Source organism: Lampetra planeri, chromosome 44 (genome assembly GCF_965212315.1).
Source record: "Lampetra planeri chromosome 44, kcLamPlan1.2.h2, whole genome shotgun sequence".
Classification (NCBI taxonomy): domain Eukaryota; kingdom Metazoa; phylum Chordata; class Hyperoartia; order Petromyzontiformes; family Petromyzontidae; genus Lampetra; species Lampetra planeri.
Window position 1 is genome coordinate 9,896,649 of NC_136150.1, and position 13,911 is coordinate 9,910,559.

The following is a 13,911-nucleotide window of genomic DNA, read 5'->3' on the forward strand; positions in this document are numbered from 1 at the left end:
GGTGCGTCTTACTCTCTGGGGCGTCTTATAATCCGGTGAATTCGGCACTATTGACTTGAAGGCAATGCATACACCTTTAAAAGACACTCAAAGACCCAATACTCTACCTGAGTGACACCCCATAACGCCTCCTTTCCACATCTGTCTCTCCGTATACACAACGTAAACAATTTGTTTTACACATCCCATCAGCAGCGCGGCCTTCTGAGAAATGTAGCTCATCAGCAGCATCGGTTTCGACATTCAGTGTCTCATCAGGAGTGCCAAGCTTGCTTAAACCAATGCTGGCAAACTGTAATGTAACAATTGTGTCATATTATATATACATTGAAGTACACAAAAAAACATGTTTCTGGAAATGACCCTTCTTCAGAAGACCACATCATTTTTTTTATAAATACCTGAGACAGAATAATTACCGAGCGTCGTTGCGGAGAATGTTAATAACAGAATAAGCACCTCCTTTAAGAATACTTGTCTCTCCACATCAAACATAACAATATTTAATAAATATATACGGTAAGTGTTCGCTTAACACGTGTTTACACAACGCGTTTTCGCTATAACGCGTTTCTTCCTTTTTGGAAACACTTTTCCCATGATGCGGAACGCGCCCTGTTATAACGCAGAATTCACGCCGTCATAATGTAGAACGCGCGCCGTTATAACGCGGTTTCTGAGCGGTCGATAACAAACTACTTTCTTGAGCTGCGCGGAGTGATACAGTACGTGGCATGATATAGTAATGCGGCGGCAGCGTACCCTCAGTTATTTGTCCCGCCACCTTGCTACGCGTGCATCGTATCTTGTCAAACTTTATCGTTACCTTATGTATGGGGAAATTGGTTTCACTTGACGCGTTTTTCCCTTTAAGCGTCTTTTGCTTACCACGAATCTTTTCAGGTACGCATCTACCGCAGCAAACGAGGACTCACTGTTTGTGTACAAGCCACCCACGGCCTATTGGGTGTGCAACCGTTACCTTGTGATAATTGTTATTTCTGCTCGTAGCTTTGCCCTATGCTAGCAAGCAAATATTCACGTCCTTCCGTGTGTCCGAGAAAACCAATCAAGTGAATCATAAATCCCTGCGTTACGTTCGCTCCAAACTCGCCGCGCAGCTCTGGTCATAGGCTCACACAGAAACCCATAGACTCACACGGAGACCTATCGACTAACGTAAAGACACATAGACTCGCACAGAGACCCATCGACTTACACAGAGACCCATTGACTCAGACGGAGACCCATCGACTCGCACAGAGACCCATTGACGCGCATAGAGGCACGCAGGCTCGCGGTGTGTTTCCACTTGAGACGATGACATTTGTCACTCTCTTTCGTACGGAAATATGAATTGAGTAGCAACCATGTATTGATCGATGTCTAAATTGTATATCCAGCTGCTAATTGCTGGCTTCAGAGGAGAGCCAAGGGTCTGCAGTCTATGCCACTCCTGTCATTGGAGAATACTCGCAATGAGACACGAGCTCACACGGAGACCCATACTCACACGGAGACCCATAGACTCACACGGAGACACATAACCTCACACAGAGATCCATAGACTCACAAACACCCATCGACTCGCATGGAGACACGCGGACTCGCGATGTGTTCCACTCTGCTTTTCTGTGCCCCGCAGGCACATTTGATTAATTCTTTTATTTTCCATTCATGGAGAGGTGACTGCACCTGCCGGGGTGAGTTGGCATCCTATTTAATAAGGGAGCACACTGCCTACTCGTCAATAACACTATGGCCGTAAAGGGAATATTTACATACAATAAGTGAAGCATCGAGCTTCTACAAAGCACAGAGATGGAGGAAATAACAGTTGGTGATAGCACTGTATACACCATACACACTGTGGGGCCCCGATAATATATAACATATTTAGCAAAAATATATTAAGAAAATATAAGAATAGTAGTAATAGGTTTGTACCCTTTCAACTGGTACAAAACTGACACCTTTATACAAGGGATCATGTTTGCAATAACCACAACACAAGCAGTCAAAATGCAAATAAGAAACAACTCTGATAATGATATGCACTGTCCTTGAAGTTGATTGGTCCACACCCGAGACATCCCTTGTATAAAGGTGTCAGTTTTGTACCAGTTAAAAGGATAAAAACCTATTACTATATTTTGCCACTGGTAAAGGAGGTCTCATAGTGTAAAATATAAGAATGTTTCCAGATTAACTCTCTTAATTTGGCATATGAAGAAGAACCCATTTCGTGGATAATGAGTAGCAAGGCAAACCCTTCGAAAATCAAACATATACACACACAGCCATTAGTATTCAAAGTGAAATTATAACAACGAAGGTTCCCGACACATTGCATTCCGGGTACATGTTTGGGACAAATTGCCAACGAAACACTTCCCAAATAAGTATATTTTACAAACACCGCGATACCCCTTGAGGTAGAGATGGCGTCACCCCGCTGCCTAGCAGGGCCACGAAGCGAGCCGAGCGCACATTGCCCCGTGCGGTCCAATCTATCCCCCTAAATCACCTGAAGCTCACTTGTGTGAGTGGCTGGACAGCTTGCATTTACATTTACCTCGACAGCTGGGGGCGGGGGACAGAGCTGTTAGGGGGTCGCAGTGGCCGCTCAGTGGCCCCTAGACTTGAACCGTCGCAATTGTGAGATTAAAAATCCAATCGCAGCCACTCGCCCCAACCCCCCCCCCCCCCGCGGACACGAGATGACAATTAGAGGGGATTAAGAGGGGCTATTACAAGCTGCCTGGGGCTCGGGCTAAGTTGTGAGGTGGTGGTGGAGGAGGTGGTGATTGATAGTGGCGATGGTGGTCGTTGCGATGATGATGGTGGTGGTGTTGATCGTGATGCATGGTGACGATGGTGGTGGTGGCGGTGGTGGTGACGATTGTGGCGATAATGGTAGTGGTGGTGATAGTGGTGGTGATAGTGGTGGCAGTATTGTTGGTGGTAGTTTGTAGTAGCTGTGGTGGCAATAATGGTAGATGCAGTGGTGATGAGGGTAGGTGATGAAGGTGGTGGTAGTGGTGGTGATAAATGATGATTGCAGTGGAGGTGATGGTGGTAGTGTAGGTGGTCGCCTTAATGCCGATAGTGGCGGTGATAATTAATTCGTAATATTTGGATATAGTGGCGATTGCGGATGTTGTAATGATGGTGTTGGTGTTAGTGTTGATGCTGCTTGTGGTGATGGTCATGGTGATATTAGTGCGGGGGGCAGTAGTGCAGCGGTTAATGCGCTGCACTACGAATCCGGCGACCCGGGTTCGATTCCCACTCACGGCCACTAACACCAGTGATGATTATCTGAACCGGTCCTGGGCCTACCCTAGGTCGACTCAGCCTAAAACCTGGTGAGGTGTGTAAAACATCGCCACTAGCGAGACAAATGCGACCAGACGTGGTGCTGGCCACCCAACCCCTCGTGTGCTGTGGTGGCCTTCATAGGTGCTCGCTAACAGCAGTTGCCTGTACAGTCTGTCATGGTGAACCTCCTGAGAGAGAGACAAAGACACCCAGGCGCAGAGCTTGAACCCAAGAACTCACCTTTACCATCTCATTGAACCCACTGAGAGAGAAGGAGAGGCTGCATCCACCCGCCGCATCTTTAAAGGTGGGGTGGCGAGAGACACGACGGTTGCCACCTGTGCAGGTTTGACCTGGGTTTGACCCGGACGGTCCGAGAATTGGCGCTCTGTGTTCGGGCTTCAGGAATTGATTTGTACCGAGATTTGATACCGGTGTTGTGTTGAACATTTATGACGCTAGACTGCAGTTTCTAAAGACCTGTAGGCTGACGAAGAAACGTGTCCGGGATTGGTCTACAAGGGAAGAAAAAGTAGCAACTCTAAGAGAAACCCAGAACTTCAGCGAAAACCATCTCTAACAAAGCCATTATGAACCTGGCGAGAGAGCCAGACACCCGAACGCAGGGTTGGAACCCAGGAAATGAAAATAAAAACGATGCAGATTTGTTTTTGATAGAGCGCCCTTCGATTCGCCGGGGTGTCTGAGAATGCTTTAACATCTTATCTCTACACATGCAAAAGGGCACCCCCAGTGACAGCTGCCCCTGTGCCACACAAGGTGCGTCAAGCACGTGGCCTGCGAGCGGGCATTTGTCCTGGCAGTTGTGGGCGATGATTGCAATGTGGTCGAGCCTAGGGCACCCCCGGTGGCAGCTGTCTCCTGTGGGCATATCCACAGTAATACCTCGATTTACGTCTCCCCCTTTTTACGTCGTTTCGCAAACACGTCGTCACTTTATTAAGACGGCTGCCTGGTTGCGTCACCTCAACCCCACACGTACGTCGCTGAGAGCGTCGTCCGTCCTTTCTCATTTTCCGTAACCTCTCAGCCTTCGCCTCCACCACCGTACGCTTCGATTGACGTCGTTCGATATTCGTCATTGCACCTTTCAGGAACCCATCCCCAACGTTAACCGGGGGTATTACTGGACAAAATATATCCCACATTGGATCTCGGCAGTGTCATCTCAACGTGTCTCTAACGCAGTCAATACGATGAGCCATAATCGTTTTGTTGGGGGTTAGATCGCGTAAATATAAATGTGTCGTAATACTCACCGACATAGTAAATTAGTAAGGTGTATCACGTAAACAAAACATGCCAATTAGTCACTAGTTCAGCACACCGGTGTGTTGGAGAGTAAACCCACAACATTTACAATTCGAGTACAACCTTATGCTTGTGATTACAACTAGCATCATCAGGAACGCAGACCTGCTGCATGGGGACTGAACCCAGGATCTCAGGCGGTCTCCGACACAGCCATTATGAACACCCCACCCCCCGGAGCGACCTGGCCACCGCGGGGTGTCTTATTCACTATTTTTGGCCGCGTTTCGTTCTCTCGTGTTTACACAGCCACGAGGTCCTGTTCACCAAGCCCCGCGGGTTCTAATCTGAGCGAGTGATCAGAGGCAGCCAGGATGGCTGCCGCCGCCGCCTCCTCCTCCACCTCCTCCTCCATCGCCTCCCCCATCGCCCCGCGCAAGAGAGATGGAGGAGAGTGATAGTTGTGGTCGGGCAGGCGGCGGTGGTGGTGGTTGTGTGGGGAGAGCGGTGGTGAAGTGATTAGCGTACTGCGCTACGAAACCCACTGTTACCCGAGTTCGATTCCTGCTCACGGCCAACCAACGCCAGTGATGATTATCCGAAATAGGTCCTTGGACCCTCCCCCCTAGGTCGACTCAGCCTCAAATGAGTACCTGGTGCGGTATATAAACATCACCACGAGGGAGACAAAGGTGACCCGGCATGGTGTTGGCCCTAATTGCTGTTAGCAAGCACGACCCACGAGGAGTTGGTGTGGCCATCACTTCCTTCCTGCTGATAGATCCTGTCGTTGTGGTAAAGTTGACACGCGACCTTATAATTACCGTTCTTAAGCCTCATCATCACCACCACCACCAGCATCACCATCACCACCCATCAGTCCCATCCTCCCCCAACCACCTCTAATGCACTTCCACTTCGGCCCGCACCTTTATATCGTCTTCTTCTCGTTCACAGCTAACATCAGTGGCGAGCAATATTTGTTAGAACTGGACCCAGGCCTCTGTGCTAGGTCGAATCAGTCTTAAATAAATTGGCAATTGTAAACATCAGCACTGGGAAGACAAAGGCCGCTGGGTGTAGTGCTGGTCACATAACCCACCTCGTGTGCGGTGCCACCCTTCATGGGTGCTCACTAACAGCACTTCCCTCGATAGTCTGCTAGAGGCTATACGGGGAACGTTTGTCTTTGATGGGGCTCACGATATCATCTGAATGCATGTCAACCAAATGGACGATGGGCTTTGTAGGGCCGGTGACTTCATGGAGAGGCCTTCATCCACCACTGGATAGACCACAGCGCGTGACGATGACCATCATCACCGTATTAAATATTGATCATTTTACAAATATCTGAACCACATATTAACAAAATTGTCTACACGGAATACTTAAAACTCGGCAAGGCGACAGCTGTATTACCGCATCCTCTGGATGATAAGACGCTCCGGAAAGTAAGACGCATGCTCGTAACTTGTGCCCGGTGTCAATGAGGATCACACACACACCAGATTATAAGACGCACACCATCTATTTTTTTGTTATTTAATATAACACGGGGAAACATGTGTAATAATCCTGCGAAAGCGGTAGGGTGTTTGTTGCTCTTGGTAATGCGCAGATAATTTAAGAGACACTTTTACTGCAGAGTGGATATAAATGAATGCACTGATGATCACGATCGATGTTGTTTATTGTGATAATTTAGTAATTCCAATTCAAGGAATCTGTACAAATAACTAAAATAGCTCATGCTCGCCATATGACTCGCACACCACATACATATATAGTACAGACACATATACGTATACAGTACAGTATATATAAACGTAGCTACACATTGCCCACATGACACAATAGATAAAGATCTCCGGTATAGCCTTAACAGAATTTTGCGGAAAGTGCTGTTAGCGTGCACCTATGATGGCCGGCACGGCACACGAAGTAGTGGGTGGCCAACACCACGCCCGTCCGCCTTTTGTCTCCCCACTATTGATATTTAGGGACTCGGTACTCATTGAAGGCTGAGTCAATCTAGGGGAGGCCCAGCACCAATTTAGATATTTGTCGCCTATGTTGGCTATGAGCGAGGGAATCGACCTCGAGTCGCTGAGTTACTAGCGAAGTGAGCTAACCACTGCGCAACCGCTGCCTCACACACATACAAAGACAAAGATCCCCCATATAGCCTTACCAGACTGTTGGGGCAAGTACTGTTTGCGAGCACCTATGAAGGCCGGAACACGAGGGGGTGAGTGGCCAACACCACGCCTTTGTCTCCCTAGTTGCGATGTTTACACACCGCAAAAGGTACTCATTTGAGGCTGAGTCAACCTAGGGTAAGAGGACCGGTTCCGATCATCTCCACTGGTGTTGGCCATGAACGGAAATCGAACCCGCGTCGCCGAGTTTGTAGCGTAGCGCGCTCACCACTGCGCCACCGCTCCCCACACAAACAAAAAACATAGACAAAGATCCTCCGTATAGCCTGAATAGACTCTTGGGGAAAGTGCTGTTAGCGAATAGCACCTATGAAGGTCGGGACGGTACACGAGGTGGGTGGCCAGTACCACGCCCGATCGCCTTTGTCTCCCCGGTAGTCATTTGAGGCTGAGTCGACCTAGGGGATGCCCAGGACCAGATCAGATAATCGTTACTGGTGTTAACCGTGAGCAACCCTGGTTGCAACGCAGTAACCGCTGCGATACCGGTCCCCACACACATACATACAAAGACATACACACACACTTAAACGCACGTACACAAAACAAATTCACACATATCAACAGATCTACAAACAAGATACCATACATGTACAGGATGTACAGACATACACTTATGTCTCTTGTACACGAAAAGGTGCACATTTTTATCATGTTCTAGGAGGGATAAAAAGATGGACTTTGTCACAAATATCGTCAAGGATTCTCCGTCCCAGAAAAATCTGAAAACAAAAAGTCCTTCCCAATTTGGGTCGCGCAACATTTACGATGGGGAACTTTAGGCCCTCCGTCAATAACACCGCGGCCTTAAAAGAAAGCAACACGTATCCAATATATATTACAGGCGACGTTTCGGTCAACGGCCCTTTGGGGCAAATGCATTGCTGCTCTAAGTCGAGCCATGAGGGGCTCAGCAACACGCGAGAAACGTCATCAGTGAACCGAGTAATTCGCCTCCCGCGGAGTGTGACGCTCAAGCCGATAGGAAGCGGGCAAAGTCCCATAACATTTAAGAGTATGATTTTATTTAAGCATACGGATACGTACTATGCATGTATGGGATGGTACCGTTGTGTTAATGGTCAACACACGGGCGTTGCACTATGCAGGTCACCGGTTTAATTCGATTCCTCGGTGCAGCAGGTTTTTAACCCCCCCCTCCCATTTCTGGATACACCACAATTAGTCGCTCAGCAGATCAGCGCATGGTGGAGTAAAGTCTGGGTACGCCCACATCTTCCAAAATTGCCTGGCCAGCGTGGAAGAGTAGGCCAAATACCCTCTACAGATTATCTCTTAGAGCCCCCTGTCGTGGAGGCCCCTTCTGGCAGTGGTGGCGCGAGCCAGCAATTGCAGGGCCTGCGCCTCTATGTTTTACTATCACAAATTACATTGATAAATGTTCACGTCATTTCGTGCATACGATGACCATCGTAACTCTTCCCCGTGAACTTCGCTCGTTGATTCCTCCTCCCTTGTTGAGGACTCGGGTCTGCCAGACGTAGTCTCATCCACATCGTGCGGAACCTCGCACAACGACCACCATCACCACACTGCAACGCATTCCCTCGCTCGCTCACTCACTCATTTACTCACTGCACCCACTCACTAACCGCATTGCAGGTCACAACTCACCCACTCGCTCCCCGACTCACTCACCCACTCACTCACCCACTCGCTCCCCCACTCGCTCCCCCACTCACTCACTGCACCCACTCACCCACGGACTCACTTATCCACACACCCACCCACTCACCACACTGAAGGTCACCTCACCTCTCTGCCTCGCACTGCTCCCCTTTGGAATTCCCCCTCACATCTCCGTCTCTCTTCCCAAGTTCGTAAACCTTTCTCAATTCAACAAACGTATGTTGTGTAAGTTACAGTAGTTACGACAACTTTAACAGTGCTGTTTGTTACGGGCCGCTGGGCGTTTTTGACCTTTGGGCTCTGTGGCTCAGCAACCGTGATGTTTAAAATCTAAATATACTAAGTGTAGATTTATTAAAATATGCTCTGCCTGTAATCTACACAACGTGCAGAGTTGATAGTGACAGATGGATTGATGGACTGTATTTAACCAGACGAGAGAGTCCATTGAGATTCCCTATCTACTTAATACCGCTCACAAATAACAACACGGATTTACAGCCCTTTTTCAATCCACTCATAGATGAAGGATTACCGACGCCGTGCCGATCATTGTGAGGTTGTTTGACCATACTTCACCACGCTGGTCAGTGCAGGTTGGTGAAAACGGGGTGGGGGCAGTGCTCTTGACCGGTTCAGGCATTATCACTCGCATACTGATGGATAGGCGTGGCTGGGAATCGGGTTCATAGCGCAGTGCGCTCACCACTGCACCACCGCCCCCCACTTTAGACACATTACATACATCTCTCATACATATTAATGCCAAGGACACAAAACAATATTCGTCTTTGGTTACACAGTCACATCGTTGTGGATGTTGCTCGAAGGAAATTACGTATGATATTAATAATAACTCCCTTTATTTATCCATAATACAGATTTTTGGGGTTAGATCGCGTAAATATATAAATGTGTCGTTAAACTCGCCACCACCCGACACAGCCAATTAGTAAGGGTTGTCATGTAAACAGAACATGCCAATTCGTCACTCATACAGCACACCGGTGTGTTGGAGAGCAAAGCCACAACATTGACAATCTGAGTATGACGTTTCGCTAGTAATTACAACTCGCTTCATCAGGCGACAGCCAGATTTGTGGAGAAGTCCACCTGTTTCGTTCCTTAAATTGAGGCGTAGATGTGATGACAACACATGTGCACTCTTCTTGCGCAAGAAGGTCCCACTACATTGGGATGTCTGGGCCTGAACCCCTCGAATGTGAAGTTATTCCGCGAGTGGCAGGACACCGGAAACGCTGAAGGGAACCCCGCCACGCACACGAGGGGATAATTGACATTCAAAGCTCTACACAGGTAGATTCAATAGTTTATTGCTGCACTGCATGCTGGGCACCTCATACGTGTCTCTCCCCCGTTAGAAATCCGCGGGAGGCGTCACTCGTCTCTGTTGGCAACCCCTGATCCAGTGTTGGAAATTCCACATGTATATGGCGTGTGCTATCCCCCTCGTAGTACGCTGTGGGGTTTCCTCTCGGTTTCTCCGGCTTTCTCCCACAAGAAGCCAACAACGCTCGCTGAAGGAATTCGCCAAAATAATTAGTTTAATATTATAGGGACTGCCTGACTATTTATTCTCTCTCCAAATGTTGGGCTTTCCCGGGGTAAGTGTGTATGTATGTCGAACTTGATTTGAAGCTTTCGTGACTGCATGAATTACTCAATGGTTCATTCAGTAAAGTCACGTAGAAAGAAAATAAATAAAATAATAATTAAAAGGAGGAGCCGTAAATCGGGATGTCCGTGTAGTTGCGTTTTTCCTATAGAGGCTACACACGTGATATTGACGAAGGTGCTGACTTTATTGCGTTACCCATCCCTTTATGAAGCTATCGCGCCGTCTGTAATTGTGGTCGGTGTATATTGATTACACACCACTCACTATATACGTCGAGTGGCTGAGTGGTGTAAACACACACACATAAAGCTCGCCGCAATTACACACGCGCCTTTGTGAAGCAAGACACTCAATTCATTTACACGCGAATCGTCAACATCGTCATCTTTATGCCAACTTCGGGCCATCCTTTCCCCATTATTACGTGTTTACCGGGGAGGGTGGGGGGTTAGTGCATATACGTGTACTATTACTTGTGTATTTGTGTCACGCGAGTATGCGTATTGTTTGATAACAAAGACACTTGAAGATAAAACGTGGCACTCTACACCTCTTTGTCAAAAACCATGGCGTGTCGGTCACGGCAGGTGTTTGACCATACTTCACCACTCTGGTTTTACGTCCGTTTGAAGTTGAGCGGGTGGGGGGGGGATGCTCAGGGCCGACACAGATATCACTCGCCACTGATGTTAGCCGTGGCCCATAATAGAACTCAGCGCATTGGGATTCGTAGTACAGTCCGCGCGCTAGCCAAGTCGCCACCGCTCCCACTCGCAACATATGACAAAGATTTTGGTTAAGTGCTGTTCGCGGGTGAGTGGCCAGAACCACGCCCGGCCAGAACCACGCCCGGCCGCCTTTGTCTCCCTAGTGGCGATGTTTGCAGAACGCACCAGGTACTTATTTGAGGTTGAGTCCACCTAGGGGAGACCCAGGACCGGTTAAATATTTGCCACTGTTATTGATCGTGAGCAGGAATCGAACATGCGTTGCGCTAACCATTGCACCACCGCTCATGACATACAAATTGACACGTGTACACATCATGTATACACACAAGTACACACATGGAGCGAACGGTGGCGCAAGTAGTTTGCGCCATGCGCTACGAACCAAGAGCCCCGGGTTCAACTAACGTCCACGGACACCCGACCTCGGCTAACCTCAGTGGCGGCTATCATCAGCTCCGTTTCTGCAGGATAAGCAACCCCTAAACTTCACCATGCCGCACTGACCGACCAGTGTGGTGAAGTATGGTCAAAATATCCCCATGGTCGGCACCCCCTGGGGAGGTATTCTTCCAGCAATGGATTGTCATGTCCGCGCATCATCATCATCATCGCTGGGATAGTTTACACAGAGATGTGATACATGCGGACGCTCTTGACTGAATGATTGACGTATAATCCATAATAATATCAATTCTGGAAGGGGCTAGACCAAAGGGTCGGCAATGAGAAGAACAAGAAGAGCCATTCCTTTCTACCTCTGTAGTCCTCAATTGAGCCGCGTGCGACTCCGGAGCCGCAGTTTGCCGGCCCCTGACCAATAAATAAAAAGGTCACACGTGGCGCAATGCTTGGCCAACTCCAACGCTTGCAATATAATTGGTTTAAAAAAAATCCAAAAACATGCTTCAATATAACAACATATATGATTCAATGTAATAAAATATGATATATATCATAAATCGAGTGTACTAATTATGTGTGTGTTAAATATATACGAAGATTACGACCTGGAAGTTGTGTATTGGTTTCAATCAAAGGGAACGGGTGGTGTAAAGTTCGACATCTGCTGATCTCAGTTTCACGGCGTTGATTCCACTGCTGGCAGTGGCGCACAATTAACATAAACGACAAACACACTCGACACATTCGTCAATAACAACCCTGCGGCCTTATAGTGAAATTAAATAACCATATTTAGTCCCTTCGTGTGCTCTCAGGTTGGCTGTGAACACTTCCCAAAGACCCACACACACACACCCGTCATCAGCGAAGCAAGTAATTGGCCATGCGCGGAGTGTGACGATAAAGCCAGTAAACAGCTGTGCGTGCTTATAAAGGTTTAGTCGTTCTGTGAGTGCGATCATCTGTGAAAGCCAGATCATAATTACAATTACTATGCGATTATTTCCTATAATTTACATACGGTTGCATATATACATTTAATGTATATGCGATTTACGATACGTAGTGACGCATATACAGATACATAAAACACATGTACGTAATTATACGTAAACATACACACAGACAAACATCTCCTGTATAGTCTACAGAGGACTGTCAGGGCAAGTGATGTTAGCGACGACTTTTGAATGCTGAGACGGCGTAGTCGAGAGTGATGGTCAGAACCACACGCTCGGCCGCCTTTGTCTTCCCAGTGCTGATGTTTACACATCGCACCAGATGCTCATTTCATGCTGAATTGACTTAGGGGAGGCCCAGGACCAGTTCAGACACATACAAATACGAATATCCCCTGTGTAACCTAACGGACTCCCCTAAGTCAACACACATAGGTACGCATACACACATACACACGTTAACAGACAAATACAGAAACAGTATAATTACAAAGTATATACACATACACACATCAAGACACACTTACATACAACCATTCAAACACGTATATAATTTACGTATACATACAGACATAACACATCCTGTTTACAGACACGTACCAATAGCAACATATACGAACATTCCGATAAATACATGACTTTACACAAACACCGAATACACGCATTGTACTTTCACAAACATATACATGATATACTCATACATACACATACATACAGACACGTATACATACAAAGATCCCCCGTATAACCTTAACAAACTGTTGGGGCAAGTGCTGTTCGTGAGCAGCACCTATGAAGGCCGGCACGGCACACGAGGGGTGGCGATGTTTCTTTACACGCCGCACCAGGTACTCATTTTAGGCCGAGTCGACCTAGGGGAGGCCCATGACTGGATCTGATCATCGTCACTGTTGTTGGTGACCGTGAACGGGAATCGAACTCGGGTCGCCGGGTGCGATACACACACACGGAGACAAAATTCACTCTGACACCCAAATAAAGCGGAATTGTAATATCTAATATCGACACACAGGTGGTAGAATATAATCCGTACACTGCAGTGTAATCCCGTCATCAGTCATGAAATTCGTGTAATAGCGATTGCCTCTTGCCACGTTGCTGTTACTCGCTATTCGCTCTAACCGCACTTGCCCCAACAGTCCGTTAAGGCTATACAGGCCATCTTTGTCATCAAAACAATTCATATTCAGAATAAATGTAACTCGATTTGAAAAACGTTCAATGGACATAGACCTATTCTCCGGATCATAAGACGCACTTTCCCCGTGCGTTGTCGATCCTACGTTTTTGGGAGGGTGCGTCTTATAATCCGGTAGGTGTCTGTGTGCGTGACTTAATTATAATCCGGCAGGTGTCTGTGTGCGTGACTTAATTGTAAACCGGTAGGTGTCTGTGTGCGTGACTTAATTATAATCCGGTAGGTGTCTGTGTGCGTGACTTAATTATAATCCGGCAGGTGTCTGTGTGCGTGACTTAATTTTAATCCGGTAGGTGTCTGTGTGCGTGACTTAATTGTAATCCGGAAGGTGTCTGTGTGTGTGACTTAATTGTAATCCGGCAGGTGTCTGTGTGCGTGACTTAATTGTAATCCGGTAGGTGTCTGTGTGCGTGACTTAATTATAATCCGGTAGGTGTCTGTGTGCGTGACTTAATTGTAATCCGGTAGGTGTCTGTGTGCGTGACTTAATTGTAAT

General features: G+C 47.5%; 1 protein-coding gene across 11 annotated transcripts in view; it reads right to left on the reverse strand.

The window, feature by feature from the left end:
• The window catches only part of LOC144732927 (GATA-binding factor 2-like), a 66,559-nt gene that overhangs the window by 25,479 nt on the left and 27,169 nt on the right, over positions 1–13,911 (reverse strand). Inside the window, exon 2 of one of the 11 annotated variants that reach the window (XM_078614597.1) lies at positions 3,562–3,836. The exons of the other annotated variants lie outside the window; for them this stretch is intronic. The gene's annotated coding sequence lies outside the window, so the exon portion shown is untranslated. The remainder of the gene's footprint in view (positions 1–3,561; positions 3,837–13,911) is intronic. 11 annotated transcript variants of the gene reach the window in all.